The 18886-nt window shown below is 42.1% G+C and overlaps 2 pseudogenes across 2 annotated transcripts in view; one reads left to right on the top strand and one right to left on the bottom strand.

The window, feature by feature from the left end:
* Positions 1-18886, bottom strand: part of LOC311426497 (mitogen-activated protein kinase kinase kinase 1-like) — a 286004-nt pseudogene that overhangs the window by 63730 nt on the left and 203388 nt on the right. The window lies entirely within an intron of this gene.
* LOC311426261 (mitogen-activated protein kinase kinase kinase 1-like) overlaps positions 1-18886 on the top strand; it is a 67988-nt pseudogene that overhangs the window by 2361 nt on the left and 46741 nt on the right. Inside the window, exons 3-15 of the transcript XR_014698947.1 lie at positions 174-290; positions 815-933; positions 1445-1563; positions 2207-2288; positions 2419-2596; positions 11097-11387; positions 11845-11971; positions 12532-12642; positions 12902-13091; positions 13417-14695; positions 15809-15961; positions 16319-16402; positions 18288-18366. The product of XR_014698947.1 is annotated as a mitogen-activated protein kinase kinase kinase 1-like (transcript). The remainder of the gene's footprint in view (positions 1-173; positions 291-814; positions 934-1444; positions 1564-2206; positions 2289-2418; positions 2597-11096; positions 11388-11844; positions 11972-12531; positions 12643-12901; positions 13092-13416; positions 14696-15808; positions 15962-16318; positions 16403-18287; positions 18367-18886) is intronic.

The following is an 18886-nucleotide window of genomic DNA, read 5'->3' as shown; positions in this document are numbered from 1 at the left end:
AGGCCATGTAAGAAGATATTTATGCCCATATTTGAAATACTATTTTGCATTAAATACTCTTTTTTGAAAAGTAGGAGGGCCTAGTATACACTTCCATGATGCACCTAAATGTGGAAAAATGATCCATGTAATTATCAAGTCAGTAGAGCCCTAGCTTATACTTTTCTTTGCAGACTTGTAGCTGTGGCTGTGGAACATTTTATATTCATCTGCTATTTGTTATGCTGCGTGTATTCCAGCTTGAACCCTCAGACCCAATGCTATGGAGAAAGACACTGAAGAACTTTGAGGTAATCAATCTCATAAAGATCTAATGGCAGATCTAAAATATACTCCAGGTAGAATTCTTTAGGGTACTGTCTTAAAAATGCTCAAAACTGCTGCATTTCAAAGCAACAAGAATGTGGTTTTAATCGTTTTTAATTCAGTTTCAAGAGCTATGTAAGTAGAAAAAAAAATCTGCAAATAAAAGATGTAACTAAAAGAATTAGTAGAGAGCTGCAGTTTAGTGAATGATTCAAATTTAATGTCGCCATGAGTTGAAAGATAAGCAGAACAGGGGTCCTCAGAAGTATTTGTATATACTTAAAGCTGTAAGCTATTTTTAATAAATAAATAGCTTTTTGCTGTAAGCTGTGTTTCTTGTGATCTGTTGATTAGTAAGACTTCTGAAATTCCTGTTACTTCTGCTGCTAATACATTATTGTGAAGGTCAATAGATCTTTAAGCAGTAGTTAAGCTTTAGTAACGTTGCCTTTAAATATAAGCAATTCATAGCATAAATACAACTGTTGCTATATTTTTCTGATGGTAGGTTGAGAGTTTGTTCCAGAAATATCACAGTAGGCGTAGCTCGAGGATCAAAGCTCCATCTTGTAACACCATCCAGAAGTTGCACCTGCTCCTGCGTGGGCTCCTCTCCATGGGCTACAGGTCTGGCCCGGAGCCTTCTCAGGCAGAGGCTCTCCATGGGCCGCAGCATCCTTCAGGTCAGAACTACCTGCTCCTCCATATGCTGCAGTGTGGAAATCTGCACCACCGTGGTACACCATGGGCTGCAGGGGGACAGCCTGCTCCACCATGGGCATCTCCACAGGCTGCAGGAGAACTTCAGCTCCTGCGCCTGGAGCACCTCCTCCCCCTCCTTCTTCAGTAACCTTGGTGTCTGCAGGGTTATTTCTCACTCCTCTCTCCCAGCTGCTGATTCACAGCAGTTTTTCCCTTTCTTAAATTTGCTCTCACAGAGGCACAACCAGCATTTCTCATTGGCTTGGCTCTGGCCAGAGATGGGTTCCTTTTGGAGCCAGCTGAAACTGGCCCTTATCTGACATGGGGCAGCATCTGGACTCTTCTCACAGAGGCCACCACTACAACCCCCTGCTACCAAACCCTTGCCATGTAAACCCAATAAACAATCACGATTTTTTTTTATTATTATTTTTAGTAGTATAAAGGATGAAGAACAGATGTGCTCCATTTGTTTGTTAGGCATGCTGGATGAAGAGAGCCTGCCTGTGTGTGAAGATGGCTGCAGGAACAAATTACACCACTGCATGTCAATATGTATGTTATCATCTTTGTCTCATTAAATTCTGGTGACTCTAAATATCAAAAAGTATTATAACTTTGTGTGTTGTTTTTTTTTTGTTGTTTATTCACAAATCAAGCTTGTAATTTAGTGCTTTTAGAAAGAAGTTAACTGAAGGGCTAGAGGTTTGAACCTCTTTTACCTGAATGAGATTATGTCCAATCTCAGAGCAAGGTTAGGAGCAGACTTTATTCCTCTGCAACTCGACATTAGAGTTCATGAGAGTCATCCACGATCAGCTTGGATTATATAGTAAATTATGGAATATTCTTACATACTACATTAAATAAAGTATATAAATAGCTAGTTTGCTTTAGCAAATAAAATTCAGTCTCATGTATATTAGTACTTTTTTAAAAACATTGCTTATGTTTGACGTATAAAAAGACCCATATTTCAGTTCATAACTTTTAATATTAATTATAGTGCTAGACTGAAGCATTTCTGCATACAGAAATGTTTAAATGCACATATTTATCAGGCTGCTGCAGTGGCTCAGTTCAGAAACGTTTATCCTGAAACTGACATTCTTCAGTAAAATTTAGGTATACTAATGCCATCTTCTGGTTATATACACTATAAAACTGGAATACATATTATCCTGTTGCTGTGTTCCAGGGGCAGAAGAATGTAGAAGAAACAGAGAGCCACTTATATGTCCTCTTTGTAGATCTAAATGGAAATCTCATGATTTCTATAGGTAAGCAGTCAGTCTGAGTATAACAAACTATCTGTTTCTGGATCTCTAGAAGTATTCTTAAATACAGTGAAGTATTTACTTTGGTCAGTGTTTCGTTTGTTAATCCATGTTATTTGTTGTTAATCTGTAGTCATGAATTGCCAACCCCTGTGGTTTCTTCTGTTCTCCATGTGGTTCAGCAACAAACTCAACAGCAATCTACAGTTGGATCACAGAGGAGAACCCAAGATAGCAATTTTAACCTTACTCACTATGGGGTCCAGCAGATCCCTTCTGCCTATAAAGGTTTCGCTGAGCCATGGATTCAGGTAATTTTACTTTGCAAAAGAAGCTTCAAATGTAAAAAATGATTTTGAACCATTACGCTAGATTTGCTATACTTGGTGAATATTACATTTACACAGCACTAATGCAAAACTACTTTAATTTCCTTCAGAAGAAACTATGATCATTGTGCCTACTGGCCAGTAATGAAATATGCTTATGCAGTATTTGCTCCTGCTATTTTTAATAACTGAAGGAGCTTTCTTCTGAAAGAGCTTGGAATGAGGAAAGTTATGTTGGGAATTGGCATACAGGACGTGGACATGTGCCCGTGGAACAATTGTTCAATTTGAGCTTGCTTTAAGCAACCAGGGGTAGGCCTTAGAAAATCTCAGGGCCTGCTGTAGCTGAGCAAACCAAGCTGCCAGAGTAACTGTGAGAAGCTCCCACGGCTATGACTCCCACATCGCCCAATTAAGGAACTCAGAAAATACTGTTACCAGCAGCTGGCTTCAAGGACAAGGTTTACGTGACTGCTAATCACAAGGGGTTCTTTTCTTGCAGGTGGGGTTGTTTTCTTGTAACTGTTTGTCTGAGTGCTTTTGACCAATGATCTTGTGTGAGACACTGTCCGCCCCTGTTAAGTTCACTATAAAAGTTAGGCTATTCGGGCAATAAAATGGAGCTTGCTGATCACTCATATTGAGTGCGCTTGTCTTCCTTCCGTCGACAACAAATGTCCTCGCAACAAATGGCGCCCGAACAGGCTGAGACCTGAACGGGATCTGGACACCGCTGGCGGTGAACCTGGGCCACGGTTGGACGGAATACGGGTACCGGTCCTGCAATGCAGCCCAGGAGATGAAAGGGACGTGGATCGCGGCTTGGTCTGACAGGTGAAAGGGACGAAAACTTGGAACCCCTGCACCCGTGTCGCCGAGGTCTGAAAGGTGAAAGGGACGAAAACTTGGAACCCCTGCACCCATGTCTCGGAAGGTGAAACGGAGTCCCCGCACCCGGGAGCGCCTATAGAGGGTCCCGCCGGTTATGCGCCGCCGAGGTCTCGCAAAGGCTGCATCGGTGCTAATATAAATAAAGGTATGGAGAGACAAGCGGCGCATGATTTGCTCAAATGCTTTTTAGAAAAGCGGAGCAGGCAGCTTATAGACTGCAAAAAGGATTTAGTGCAGGGTTGTTTTATCAATCCTGATACAGTTTTTGAACAAACAGAGTGGCGTAAATTTGGGGACAAATTGTTTGATGAAGTTATTAATGAAAATAAGGCTGCTAAAAAATTATTGAAGCCTTGGAGAGCAGTCACTAACGCTTTAGCTATACATCAGGCTGAGCAGAGAGTCGCTGCTGCCGCTACAGAGCGACTGGGATTGCCGGGAGGTGCTGCTAGTGTTAACCCTCAACAGGGAGGGAAGGAGGGAGCTGGGGATTGCCCACTGCCGCCTTCAGTGAGAACGATAACGCTGCCTCAGGGGGCTACGGGGCAATGGGAGCCTCCCCCCCCCTCAGTCACCGCCACGGGCAGCGTTGCGCTCCGAGCTCCGCGGAATCGAACGGCAGCCGACCCTCACCGTGTGGCGAGTCGGCACAGAGCAGAGGGACGGACATCAGGACCCTGCAGACTGTCTGACGTAACCATGGAAGCAGCGGCGGCTGTGCTGCTTCTCTCTGGCATTCTTTTTATAAGAGGTTTATCTTGCAATGCAAAAAAGACTATTCGTCCCCAGATCGGTGTTATAACTACGTTTCTGGATAAGATTCCGTGGGGTTGCCACATTCTACGGATTACTAATGACGACTTAGCTCTATTACAGGGCAGGAGTGCAGAGTCGCAGATTACACTGCCAAATGACCACCGGCAGGCTCCTTCACAAACAGCTTCTAAGGTTGCAGCCGGCACTGCCTGCGGCCGTATAGCAGACGTTACACTCTCTTTTCTAACTAGTAATCGTGTGTCTCATCCATTTGTGGTGAATGGTCAGTGGCAAAAAGAAAAGGGGGAGAGTAAGGGGCAACAAAGACAGAAACGGTACCAGGAGGATGCCGCTGACACTAACAGCACGGGTAATAGGAGTAGTATAAATGACACAGGTGATGGCAAGGGTGGAATGATAGGGCAGCATTGTCGAGTTCTGGAATGGATTTTCCTACAGATTCATCCAAAAACGAGTGTTCCGTTTTCTCCCACGGGCCAAGTGATGGTTGAACGATCACATCAGGTTTTAAAGGAACAATTAGTGAGATTAAAAGAGATCAAGAACATCAATGAGCGATTGCCCAAGGCATCGGTTGTTGTGAATCACTTATGTTTGATTAGGGACCGAGAAGACCGTCCTGCGAGTATTCATTCTCAAACAATAAAAAACACTGCTAGGCAGGGTTTAGGGACTTATGGCACGGAGACAAGGGGTAACAACTATAGCGTTTGGAACAATCGTACAGCTATGGCCTTACCTCCTGATGGTTTCCTGATTTGCAGGGATAGGGCCTGGCAAGGTATCCCTGCAAATGCTATCGGACGTCCACGTTACTTACGTAAACTTACTATATTTGCTCCTAGCTTGTCGCAGTTGCGTGAGGTCACCAGACATAAATGGGTATTGCTCGCACTGGATTGCAATGATAATGTTGAGTTGCTTGGTGTTGCAGCTAGAGCAGCATTGGCAATTTTTGTGCCAGGAGTGGCATCTGCGGCCGCACTTAACAACTTAGAAAAATTGGTATGCTGGGCCAAGAAACAAGCCCATGCCACGACAGAGATACTTGAGGAGATGTTACCAGATCAAAATAGTCTGCGACATGCGCTCTTACAGGATCAAGCTGCTATTGACTTCTTGCTTTTGGCTCAAGGGCATGGGTGTGAGGACTTTGAGGGAATGTGCTGTTTGAACCTTTTTGATCATAGTGAATCAATTCATAAATCCATTACTTTCCTGAAAGAGCTCATGAGAAAGATTCAATATGAAATCAATCCTTTCAACCAATGGCTGTTGAGGGATTTTTGAAACAGCAAAGATCCCATGGCTTGCTGCAGCTGAGCAAACCAAGCTACCAGGGCAACTATGAGAAGTTCCCATGACATTGTGATGAAATTGATGATGGCAGTGATGAAATTGTGATGGCAGTGATGAAATTGTGATGGCAGTGATGAAATTAACTGCCCTTCTTGGACCTGCAGGCCAGACCAGTTCAGATGTGAAGATGGGAACTGTGTCTATGGGAATAGGCAGTGCAGTGGTGTGAGAGACTGTCTGGATGGCACTGATGAAGCAAACTGTAACAATGTTATTCAGTGCTCTGGACCTGGCAAATTCAAGTGCAGAAGTGGAGAATGCATAGATATCAATAAAGTGTGTAACCAGCAGAGAGACTGCAAGGACTGGGGTGATGAGCCCCTGAAGGAATGCATCATAAATGAATGTGACTGTCCAGCTGGGTTTGAGTTTGTAGACAAGAGAAACTGTGGAGATATTGATGAATGCCAAAACCCTGGTATCTGTAGTCAAATGTGTATCAACCTGAAAGGTGGCTACAAATGTGAATGTAGCCGTGGCTATCAGATGAATCCTGCTACAGGAACCTGGAAAAGGCTATACGGGTATAGAAATACAAATAACACTTGTGATTACAACGACACTGCTAAGCAGGGCTTAGGGTTTATAGCACGGAGACAAGGGGTAACAACTACAGTGTTTGGAACAATTGTACAGCTTTGGTCTTACCTCCTGATGTTTTTCTGATTTGTGGGGATACACCGGATTGCAATGATAATGTTGAATTGTGTGGGGTTGCAGCTAGAGCGGCATTGGCAATTTTAGTGCCTGGAGTGGCATCTGCGGCCGCACGTAACAACTGCTCGGCTGCGGGGATCAGCTGCGGTGTGGACACCCCTAGGTGCACCCTGAGCGTTTTGTTCGGAGGGGACTCCACTCTCAGCTGCTCACCGCAGGAGCAGACAAAGATCTCCTGAGTCTGCAGACAAACAGTATGTTTTCAGCTGCTGGAGGGATGCTATCTGGAGTGTTAATAATTTTATGTGTTATTCTTAAATGTCCAGGTATTTTGTGTTGAAAGTATTTGTGTAAGGGTAAGGTTTTAAAACAAAGTGTTGCAAGTCACTTCATGAGGAACACAAAGAGAGACAATACTTGTTTGTTTGCTTATCATTCTAAATTATATTCTTGTGGTATGATTGAGGTTGTGGTATGATTGAGAATGAGATGTGCCAGAGGCCTCTGGGTGTGCAAGTGTGCTGTGTATGTGCGAGTGTGCTGTGTACTGTGTTAGTGAGAGCGCGTTTATTGCCATAGTGCAGGCTGAAATCATAGGAAATTAGTACTAGTCGAGCAGAATCATGTTTCACAAGTATGGGGTCATTGTGTGAAGTAGCCACGTGGAGAAACTTAAGGGAACGTACTGTTTAAACCTTTTTGATCATAATGAGTCAATTCACAAATTCATTACTTTCCTGAAAGAGCACATGAGAAAGAGTCAATATGGTATCAATCCTTTCAATCAATGGTTCACTGATTTGTTTGAAATAATGCATAGATGGTTACTGGGATTAATCAAAGAGGGATTAAGGATTCTGTTCGCTATGGTGTCAATCATCATTGCATGTAGTATTGTGATAAATGTGGTTAAAGGGTTACTTGCAAAAATGTTAAAAAATGTTATAGAGATTTTGAAGTGGTGCCGGAAACAGGTACCCAGTGGATCATTGCAAAGTGGACTGAAGCAGCTTTAGAATCTGCATACGCCGAAGACGACCATGAAGAGGTTCCTGATAATCATTCTGACAATGACATGGGCTGTGACACCTCAAGGACTATCAAGAACAGCCTTCGATCACCATCAAGTGATTAGGTTTAAGTGTGTTACTATTAAGTTGTGTTACTTACTATTAAATTGTGTTACCATTAAGTGCTTAGAGTAATTGTAGTGTTATTAGGGTTAAGTTGTATAGTTGTGTTATGTATTCGACATCTGATGAAAAACCAAGTACTGCTTGTACAAAAAGAAAACGGGGGAATTGTTGGGAATTGGCATACAGGACGTGGACATGTGCCCGTGGAACAATTGTTCAATTTGAGCTTGCTTTAAGCAACCAGGGGTAGGCCTTAGAAAATCTCAGGGCCTGCTGTAGCTGAGCAAACCAAGCTGCCAGAGTAACTGTGAGAAGCTCCCACGGCTATGACTCCCACATCGCCCAATTAAGGAACTCAGAAAATACTGTTACCAGCAGCTGGCTTCAAGGACAAGGTTTACGTGACTGCTAATCACAAGGGGTTCTTTTCTTGCAGGTGGGGTTGTTTTCTTGTAACTGTTTGTCTGAGTGCTTTTGACCAATGATCTTGTGTGAGACACTGTCCGCCCCTGTTAAGTTCACTATAAAAGTTAGGCTATTCGGGCAATAAAATGGAGCTTGCTGATCACTCATATTGAGTGCGCTTGTCTTCCTTCCGTCGACAACAAATGTCCTCGCAACAAAGTTATGTTTTGATTTATACCATCAACTTTTTTCAATTAAAAAAAAAAATGCTCGTTGATGCTTGTTGATGGCACATGCAGAGAGTGAGTTTCTTAACACTATTGATTTTGAAAAAGGTTACCATAGTGATGTTAGCGTCTACTGAATCGACCTGGTGGAACAGAGAATATTATGACAAATATCTTCTCTCTTTGCTCAGACATGAAAATGAAATGACAAACTGGACAATTTGAGGTAGAGCCATAATAGGATTCTAGTGTATGAGTGTCTAATTTTGACACAATTCTAAAGCATCTGTAACAATTCAAAAATTATTCTGAATCCCATCTGCTTAATGATTTATTATTATTGGAAAGAATTATATTTAATTTGCATCAGAAAAAAGGTTTTGATATTGTATAGACTCACTTTCGAATAGAATAAATCTTGTGGTTAAAAATTAATGAGAACAAAGTAAACGACATCTTGTTATCTGTTGACCTTCTGTTATGTTGAAGCATCTTGTTATTTGAAAACATCCCGTTATCTGTTAACCCTCAGTCAGGCTGAGACTTGAGATAACTTGAGTCAACTGTCTGTTATGTCTTGTTAACTGAGACATCCTGTTATCTGCCGACCCTCAGTTAAACCGAAAGCCAACTCAGCATTTTTACAGCTTGGAAAACAACTGATTAAGCAAAAGGTGAAAAGTGCATCACGAGGAAGACCTACGGCCTTCCTCCCAAAGACCACTGCCCACATCCTGAAGACCCCGGCCCACAGTTCTTGGAAGGCTTTGCACAAGCGCAAGGACTGATAAGCTAATTAGCATACGAAGCGAGGGTAGGCGGGGTTAGGTAATGAATGTGTATAGGTGCTAATTGAATATTCATTGCCACATTGTACGGATTACTAATGACGACTTAGCTACATTACTACCTTTATTGTGGTGCAGGAGTGCAGAGCCACAGATTACACTACCAAATGACCACCGGCAGGCTCTTTCACAAATAGCTTCTAAGGTTGCAGCCAGCACTGCTTGCAGACATATAGCAGACGTTGCACTCTCTTTCCTAATTAGCAATCATGTGTCTCATCCATTTCCGGTGATTGGTCAGTGGCAAAAAGAAAAGGGGGAGAGTAAGGGGCGACAAAGACAGAAACGGTATCAGGAGGATGCCGCTGACACTAATAGCACGGGTAATAGGAGTAGTATAAATGACACAGGTGATGGCAAGGGTGGAATGATAGGGCAGCATTGTCGAGTTCTGGAATGGATTTTCCTACAGATTCATCCAAAAACGAGTGTTCCGTTTTCTCCCACGGGCCAAGTGATGGTTGAACGATCACATCAGGTTTTAAAGGAACAATTAGTGAGATTAAAAGAGATCAAGAACATCAATGAGCGATTGCCCAAGGCATCGGTTGTTGTGAATCACTTATGTTTGATTAGGGACCGAGAAGACCGTCCTGCGAGTATTCATTCTCAAACAATAATAAACACTGCTAGGCAGGGTTTAGGGACTTATGGCACGGAGACAAGGGGTAACAACTATAGCGTTTGGAACAATCGTACAGCTATGGCCTTACCTCCTGATGGTTTCCTGATTTGCAGGGATAGGGCCTGGCAAGGTATCCCTGCAAATGCTATCGGACGTCCACGTTACTTACGTAAACTTACTATATTTGCTCCTAGCTTGTCGCAGTTGCGTGAGGTCACCAGACATAAATGGGTATTGCTCGCACTGGATTGCAATGATAATGTTGAGTTGCTTGGTGTTGCAGCTAGAGCAGCATTGGCAATTTTTGTGCCAGGAGTGGCATCTGCGGCCGCACTTAACAACTTAGAAAAATTGGTATGCTGGGCCAAGAAACAAGCCCATGCCACGACAGAGATACTTGAGGAGATGTTACCAGATCAAAATAGTCTGCGACATGCGCTCTTACAGGATCAAGCTGCTATTGACTTCTTGCTTTTGGCTCAAGGGCATGGGTGTGAGGACTTTGAGGGAATGTGCTGTTTGAACCTTTTTGATCATAGTGAATCAATTCATAAATCCATTACTTTCCTGAAAGAGCTCATGAGAAAGATTCAATATGAAATCAATCCTTTCAACCAATGGCTGTTGAGGGATTTTTGAAACAGCAAAGATCCCATGGCTTGCTGCAGCTGAGCAAACCAAGCTACCAGGGCAACTATGAGAAGTTCCCATGACAGTGTTCCCACATCGCCCAATTGAGGAATTCAGAAAAATATTGTTGCCAGCAGCTGGCTTCAAGGACAAGGTCTACGTGACTGCTAATCACAAGGGGGTTGTTTTCTTGCAGGTGGGGTTGTTTTCTTGCAGCTGTTTGTCTGAGTGCTTTTGACCAATAATCTTGTGTGAGATACTATCCGTCCCCGTTAAGTTCGCTATAAAACCTAGGCTATTCGGGTAATAAAATGGAGCATGATCTGACCGTACTAGTGTCTGTCGTGCTTTCGGCCGTTCTTCCTGCAACATATGGCCTCTTATTGAAGGTCCATGTAATAAAATATAGTATTCCTAATTTTGGTCTTAACTGTGCAAGTGTCACATAAATACAAAATTGGCACTTACTTAAGTTGGGTTGCAAATAGCCTAAATACTCTCTAGCCTAGAGGTGGGTTCAACTGAGCAGGGATTATACACTTAAAAGAATGGGAGAATGTATGTTGCCTATATTTTTGCTGTAATTTTTGTCTAGCATAGCTGGACCTCGATTTCAGGGTTGTTTACATCAGCATCTAAAAACAAACTCCATACTAAGTAATTAAACCATGGTAAATGAAACTACCCATACTGTCATTCCCCCACATGTCCTAGCAGAGTTTTTGGAGAACTGATGATTCATCATTTATGATGGTTGATTTCTGTCATAGAATTTTTTAAGACTGTATACCCTCTGACATATTTTTGCTGTCAGACTACTTAAAATGATTTTTCACGAGAAACATTTCTTTGCTCTTTTTTGATTGCTCTTCTTAAGTTGTGACATTATTCAATTTGACTCATGTAAGGTTGCTTTTTCCTTGGCAGGTATTTGGAATGGAGTTAGTTGGCTGCTTGTTTTCTCAAAACTGGAATATACGAGAGATGGCACTTAGACGTCTTTCCCATGATGTTAGTGGTGCTCTATTACTGGCTAATGGTGAAAGCACTGGAAATTCTGGAAGTAGCAATGGAAACAACACAAGTGTTGGAGCTCTGGGAGCAGCTAGTGGGTCATCTCAGAACACTACCTCAGAAGATGTCGTGGTTAAATCCTGCTGCAGTGTGCTGTCCATGGTCTGTTCTGACCCTGTCTACAAAGTGTATGTTGCTGCTTTAGTAAGTAGCTGTTTACTCATTGTATTCTAGTAATTTCAAAGCTGCTTCATTTTTGAAGGGGAAGGAAAAGGGCATGTATGAAGTCAAGAATGCTAATTATTGTTGTTGAGCATCACTGCTGACAACTATTAACTATCATCTGAAAGTGGGATGAACAAAATTCTCAGCAAGGGTGAATTGGCATGACTCCACTGGCCAAATATAAGGAAATGCTTGCTACAGTGTTTAGCATTAACAGTAATTGTATGACCAGGTCACTTGCTAGTCACAAAGAGTACATGACTAACCTAAGAGTGAATGCATATTAAGCTATTTATCCTTTTAACATTTCAGTCATATTTTAATGTAATTTATATGAATCTATTCACAACTTAAAAAAAAAGAGCAAACAACAACAAAAAACTATTTGTGTAGCTAATTTAATGTCATATATATTGTTTTTTCTCCTTTCTCTTAGAAAACCTTAAGAGCCATGCTGGTGTATACACCTTGTCATACTTTCGCAGAGAGAACTAAACTATGGCAACTTCTCAAACCAGTTGTAGAGACAATATTAGTTAAATGTGCAGATGGCAACAGGTATGGTGTCTCAAATTCATTTTGGATTGTTACTGAAATGTCTTGCAGCTTCATTTGTTGCTATTTTGTGTGAAACCAGAAGACTATTTATAGGTGGTGGTGAAATAAAGTGTGTGGATAATAAGTATAAATTTATCATTGTATGTTTTTGTTAAAATCTAGTTGCTACAGCCAACTTCAGTCTTGAAAGATGTAGGTTTTGAACACATCTGATTATATTTTTCCAGCATTTACAGATCTTAAATGATGCTTTGCTTTCACAAGGACTTTGTGCCTTAAAATGAAGGAAGATATGTTGGGTGCAGTCATCAACCATCCCCTCCCTCTCAGTTAGTTGGACTGTTTTGGTCTAATTCTCATGAATCTCCTTTAAAACTTTTTCGCAAGTACCAATAATCAAATTTTATATATTTAATATATTTGCACGTATTTCTTACTTCAACAAAAGCTGCTGTAGATCTGTTTCATTAAGTGTTAACATAATGCTGTTACTTTTTATTTCATAGTATAATGTTAGGAGATGGCTATTCTGAGTGAATGCCTTTGGCAGGTCTGGCTTGAGCAGGCTTTGTCTTGTCCCAATCTACCCTGTCTGCTCTGTCAGTCTCAGCACTACTGAAGATGTGTAAAGGCCAAGCGGGAGAGCTGGCAGTTGGGAGAACAATACTTAAATCTGGTAATAATAGCTCTTCATACATAAATGAATTATAATTGCAAGCAAATATACTCAAGTGTTTTAAATTAAGTACTGGATTTATCCAAAATCAGCATGGCAAAGAGAACGGTGTTGTTCTTTGGAGGTTCGGGTGGGGTTGGTTTGGGCACACATGTATTTCTGTGTGACACAGTTCTGATCTTTATGGAATTTAGACTGTGAACATATCAAATCCTTATTTTTATCAACTTTTTTTTTTTTTTTTTTTTTTTTTTTTTAGAGTCCATTGGTATTGGTGGTGTTGATTATGTCTTAAACTGTATTCTTGGAACCCAAACTGATTCTAGCAACTGGCAAGCACTACTGGGGCGACTTTGTCTTATAGACAGACTTCTGTTGGAATTTCCTGGTGAATTTTATCCCCAAATTGTCTGTGGAGATGATTTACAGGCTGATACTGTAATAAACAGGTACTTGCTTACACTATTTGACTATTTGTAGTTGAACATTGTTGGTGATCTCTTCCAAAAATAGTGGTTTTAATATCTGTAAACAAGTAGTGCATATTTACATGCAAAAGTGCACATACTTTAGAGTAAATGGTTACCATTTTTAAACTTCTGACCTGTCACACAATTCTGAAGCACCGGTGCAGCAGTAAGTCTTTGCTCTGCTACTGCAGAACTGACAGCTAAATGCATTGTCCTGAAATGGCTTTCTTAGCACTAGTTAACTAGAGCATTGTATAAAACGCTACTTTTTTTTTTTTTACTTTTTTTTTTTTTTTAATTTCAGGTATAAGAAACTTCTCTCCCTCTTAAATTTTGCCTTGCAGTCAATTGACATTTCCCACTCAAGGACTGGTAAACTATCATGGAGAGTATTTTTGAGTGCAGCAAGAATTGTCGCAAGAGTACCTCATGTTTTTGTAAAGCTGTTAGAAATGTTGAGTGTGACAAGCTCAACTCATTATGCAAGGGTGCGTTGACGTCTGATGGCAATTGCAGATGAAATGGAAATTGCAGAAGCCATCCAGCTAGGCATGGGAGAAATGCAGTCTAGGGAATGCCAACATAAAGTCTTTTTGCAGCTACCTGTACCAGATAACTCTCCAGAAGCTGCAGAAAGTAATACTCCTAACAATACTGTCCAGTTATCAGGGAAAAGTTGGAAAGGTTTAAGTGATTAAAAACTGAGTGCCACTCCAGAGGACGTTTTAAAGACATTGGCTGGTCTTGCTGTGGGACTTCCCATTTCATCAACTGAGCAACCAAAGACAACTGTTCAAACAAAAGGAAAACTCCACAGTCAGTGTTTGAACTCTTCTCCCTCATCCAGTCATTCCCAATCACTATTCCCAATGCTTCTCTCTCCTTCAAATCCATCTGTCCCAGCTGTCACTGTAACAGAAGTCTCTAAACTCAGATCTCAGGGATTCATTCCCACCAAAATCCCCTCACCTTCTTCTCAAACACAGCGGAAACTTTCTTTCCAGTTTCGGAGAAGGTGTTCTGAAAATAAAGAACCAGAGGAACTTTCTCCAGTTTTTATCCAAGCCAGGCCACTGCCATCCAGTCACATACACAGGCCAAAGCCATCACGACCCACTCCAAGCAATATGAACAAGCAGGGAGAAACCTCAAAAAACAGTATGACACTTATGACACTTCACCTGGATGATATCTCAAAGTTCGATGGCAGTAGTAGTAATAGCAGTGTAGTTATACCAATTGAAGGGATGGTGTTCACACCAGTAGATGAGAAATGTTGGTTGGATGTTAATGCAGAGCTCAACTCCAGTATTGAACACCTACTTGAGGCCTCCATGCCAACAAGTGATGGCACAGTTACATTCAAGTCTGAAGTTGCAGTTCTCTCTCCTGAGCAGGAAGAAAATTATGACACTTATAAAGATGATGTAAATCATAATAAAAAATGCAAGGAAGAGATGGAAGCTGAAGAGGAGGAAGCTTTAGCTATTGCTCTGGCAATGTCAGTGTCTCAAGATGCACTGCCAATAATTCCCCAACTACAGGTTGAAAATGGTGAAGAAATCATAATTATTCAGCAGGATGTAAGTATACATATGGGAATTTAACATGTCTCTGTTGTGGTTTAACCCATCAGGCAGCTAAGCACCACACAGCCATTTACTCACTCCCCACCCCCCACAGCTTGTTTTTTTTTTTTGTTTTTTTTTCTGTCCTATTAAGCTGTCTTTATCTCAAGCCACAAGTAAAACTTGTGGCTTGAGATAAAGACAGCTTAATAGGACAGAAAAGGAAGGGAAAATAATAATAATGATAATAATTATATATATATATATAAAACAAGTGATGTACAATGCAATTGCTCACCACCTGCTGACTGATGCCCAGCCCCTCCCCGAGCAGAGCAGTGCACACACACACATACACCAGTTTTTTATTGTTCAGAATGATGTCCAATGGGGTATGGAATATCCCTTTGGCCAGTCTGGGTCAGCTGTCCTGGTTGTGTCGCCTCCCAGCTTCTTGTGCACCCCTACCCTCCTCTCTGGCAGGGCAGCATGAGAAGCTGAATATGTTTGTTTGCAAGTATACAAAATCACAAGAAATAAGAATAGAGAGAGAAAGGAGTATTTTATAAAAGTTCACAAAATATTTGAGTATATTGACTTGAGGGAGTAAGACAGGTGCTGGAAGCTTATGAGGCTACATGCCTAGGAAAGGCAGCAGAATTGATAGTGTTGCTGGGAAGAAGAAAGAAATCTCATGTTGGTTTTTGTGATCATTTGCATGAGGTAACAACACGTGAAGCACAAAATGCCAGGAGTAAATTAAGTAGAAAACATGATTTTGGTTGTGTTTAGTGCAGATGATAAAAAAACAAAAAAAAAATAAATAGACATGAGATTAGGAATAGAAAAAAAGTCTAGCTTCTATTTGTGTCTTTACATCTTGTCTTTCATCTTCAGTTAATAACACAGAGGATGTGCTCTTTTCTTACATACGGTAGGAATGTGTGGATTATAGAAGATGTGGATTATATGGTGTTCTAGTCTCAACTGAAACATATAACATGCAATGTAAATAACTGTAAGGGAGAGGAGAGGAATATAAACTTGGATATATCATAGCCTTCCAGAATGTCTACATTTTAGATGCATGCTAGTAAACATGTAATTGATTTGGAATTTAATTTGCAGATACCAGAAACCCTGCCTGGACATAACAAAGCAAAACACCATTACAGAGAAGATTCAGAATGGCTTAAAGGTCAGCAAATTAGTCTTGGAGCTTTCTCTTCCTGTTACCAAGCACAGGATGTAGGAACAGGGACATTAATGGCTGTAAAACAGGTAAATATTTCACATTCTTGAATGTATTCTGCTTGCTCTTCAATATTTTTTTGAATATTAAATATAAAAACCTTTTGCTCTCACAAACTGTTCCCTACTTCCTCTGCTCCCCACTCCAGAGATTCTGTTGGTATTTCCCCAGAAGATTGCTCTTACTTTTTCTATGACTGTCTCATATGGAGATGCATTCTCAGCTGAACGGACTTGAGGTTAGAAGAACAACTGCAGTTTTTGGATGGTGAACAGAGATGGAAAACCATCCATTGTCATTACTGTACTGAATGGGTTGTGGGAGGGGGTGTGGAAACACAATTGATAATTATATAAAGTAAACCTGAATATCATATTTCAAAAAAGGTGACGTATGTCAGGAACACATCATCTGAGCAAGAAAAGGTAGCCAAAGCACTGAGGGAGGAGATATGGATGATGAGTCATCTGAACCACAGAATCACAGAATCTCAGAATTTCTAGGTTGGAAGAGACCTCAAGATCATCGAGTCCAACCTCTGACCTAACACTAACCAGTCCTCCACTAAACCATATCACTAAGTTCAACATCTAAACATCTTTTGAAGACTTCCAGGGATGGTGACTCCACCACTTCCCTGGGCAGCCTGTTCCAATGCCTCACAACCCTTTCAGTAAAGAAGTTCTTCCTAAGATCCAACCTAAAACTCCCCTGGTGCAACTTTAGCCCATTCCCCCTCGTCCTGTCACCAGGCATGTGGGAGAACAGACCAACCCCCACCTCGCTACAGCCTCCCTTGAGGTACCTATAGAGAGCGATAAGGTCGCCCCTGAGCCTCCTCTTCTCCAGGCTGAACAAGCCCAGCTCCCTCAGCCGCTCCTCGTAGGACTTGTTCTCCAGGCCCCTCACCAGCTTCGTCGCCCTTCTCTGGGCTCACTCGAGCACCTCGATGTCCTTCTTGTAGCGAGGGGCCCAAAACTGAACACAGTCCTCGAGGTGTGGCCTCACCAGAGCTGAGTACAGGGGGACGATCACCTCCCTAGCCCTGCTGGTCACACTGTTCCTGATACAAGCCAGGATGCCGTTGGCCTTCTTGGCCACCTGAGCACACTGCTGGCTCATATTCAGCCGACTATCCACCAATACTTCCAGGTCCTTCTCTGCCTGGCAGCTCTCCAACCATTCCTCTCCCAGCCTGTAGCTCTGCTTGGGGTTATTGCGCCCCAGGTGCAGGACCTGGCACTTGGCCTTGTTGAACTTCATGCAGTTGACCTCAGCCCATCGGTGCAGCCTATCCAGATCCTCCTGCAGAGCTTTCCTACCCTCAAGCAGATCGACACACGCACCTAACTTGGTGTCATCTGCAAACTTACTGAGGGTGCACTCGATGCCCTCGTCCAGATCATCGATGAAGATATTAAAGAGGACCGGCCCCAGCACCGAGCCCTGGGGAATGCCACTAGTGACTGGCCTCCAACTGGACTTGGCTCCATTCACCACGACTCTTTGGGCCCGGCTATCCAGCCAGTTTCTAACCCAACGAAGCGTGCGCCAGTCCAAGCCAAGAGCAGCCAGTTTCTTGAGGAGAATGCTGTGGGAGATGGTGTCAAAAGCCTTGCTGAAGTCAAGGTAGACCACATCCACAGCCTTTCCCTCGTCCACCCAGCGCGTCACTCTGTCATAGAAGGAGATCAGGTTCGTCAAGCAGGACCTGCCTTTCATAAACCCATGCTGACTGGGCCTGATCGCCTGCTTGCCCTGCAAGTGCTGCATGATGACTCTCAAGAGAATCTGCTCCATGAGCTTCCCTGGTACTGAGGTCAAACTGACAGGCCTATAGTTCCCCGGGTCTGCCCTCCGGCCCTTCTTGTAGATGGGCGTCACATTTGCAAGCCGCCAGTCAACTGGGACCTCCCCCGATCGCCAGGACTGCTGATAAATGATGGACAGTGGCTTGGCCAGCTCCTCTGCCAGTTCTCTCAGTACCCTTGGGTTGATCCCATCCGGCCCCATCGACTTGTGCACATCCAAGTGCCGTACCAGGTCACCAACCAGTTCTTCATGCATAGTGAGGGCCACATCCTGCTCCCCATCCCCTTCCACCAGCTCAGGGTACTGGGTATCCAGAGAACAACCGGTATTGCCGCTAAAGACTGAGGCAAAGAAGGCATAGAGCACCTCCGCCTTTTCCTCATCTCTTGTAACTAAGTTTCCCCCCGCATCCAGTAAAGGATGGAGATTCTCCTTAGTCCTCCTTTTTGTGTTGATGTATTTATAGAAACGTTTTTTGTTATCTTTAATGGCAGTAGCCAGATTGAGCTCCAGATGAGCTTTGGCCTTCCTAATTTTGTCCCTAACCATCCTAATATTATTCGCATATTGGGTGCTACATGTGAGAAGAGCAACTATAACCTCTTTATTGAATGGATGGCTGGTAAACAACTACATGCCAAATAAAATTAAAGTATCGGTTGTCTTGGAACTATGTAGTTTCATACTGCAAAATATTCCATGCATTGCTTCAGTTCGGAAAGTTATGTTTTTATTGCTGATTTAAAGATTTGTGCTAATTAAAGCATAAAGATTTACTTACAAAACAGTTTAAGTGGTCATAGCAATATTCTTACTGGCATCTTTCATTTGATTTGGAATTATCCATGCATAATTTGTCATACAGTTAATGTAGTTTAAAGCCCTGAACAAAAAATCAATTACATTTTCCTCAATTTCTGCATCCAAAAGAGGAATTAAACTTTGAGATACAGACTCTTCAGCTTTCTATATTTCCAACTGTTGCATTTTCTGTGTAGCTGTGTAATTTTAAATGATTATTAAAAATTACTTTCCTAGAAAGTTTGCGATGCCGGTCACTTGTTTTTGTCCCAAGCATTTTCTTTAAAATTGTGTGAGGGGACATGCAAAAGCACTTGAGAACTTAAAGTAAGTTTCTAATA

The sequence above is a fragment of the Aythya ferina genome, assembly GCF_964211825.1.
Source record: "Aythya ferina genome assembly, chromosome: W".
NCBI classification, from domain to species: Eukaryota; Metazoa; Chordata; class Aves; order Anseriformes; family Anatidae; genus Aythya; species Aythya ferina.
Note: the sequence above shows the minus strand (reverse complement) of the source record. Positions and strands in the feature narration are given on the sequence as shown.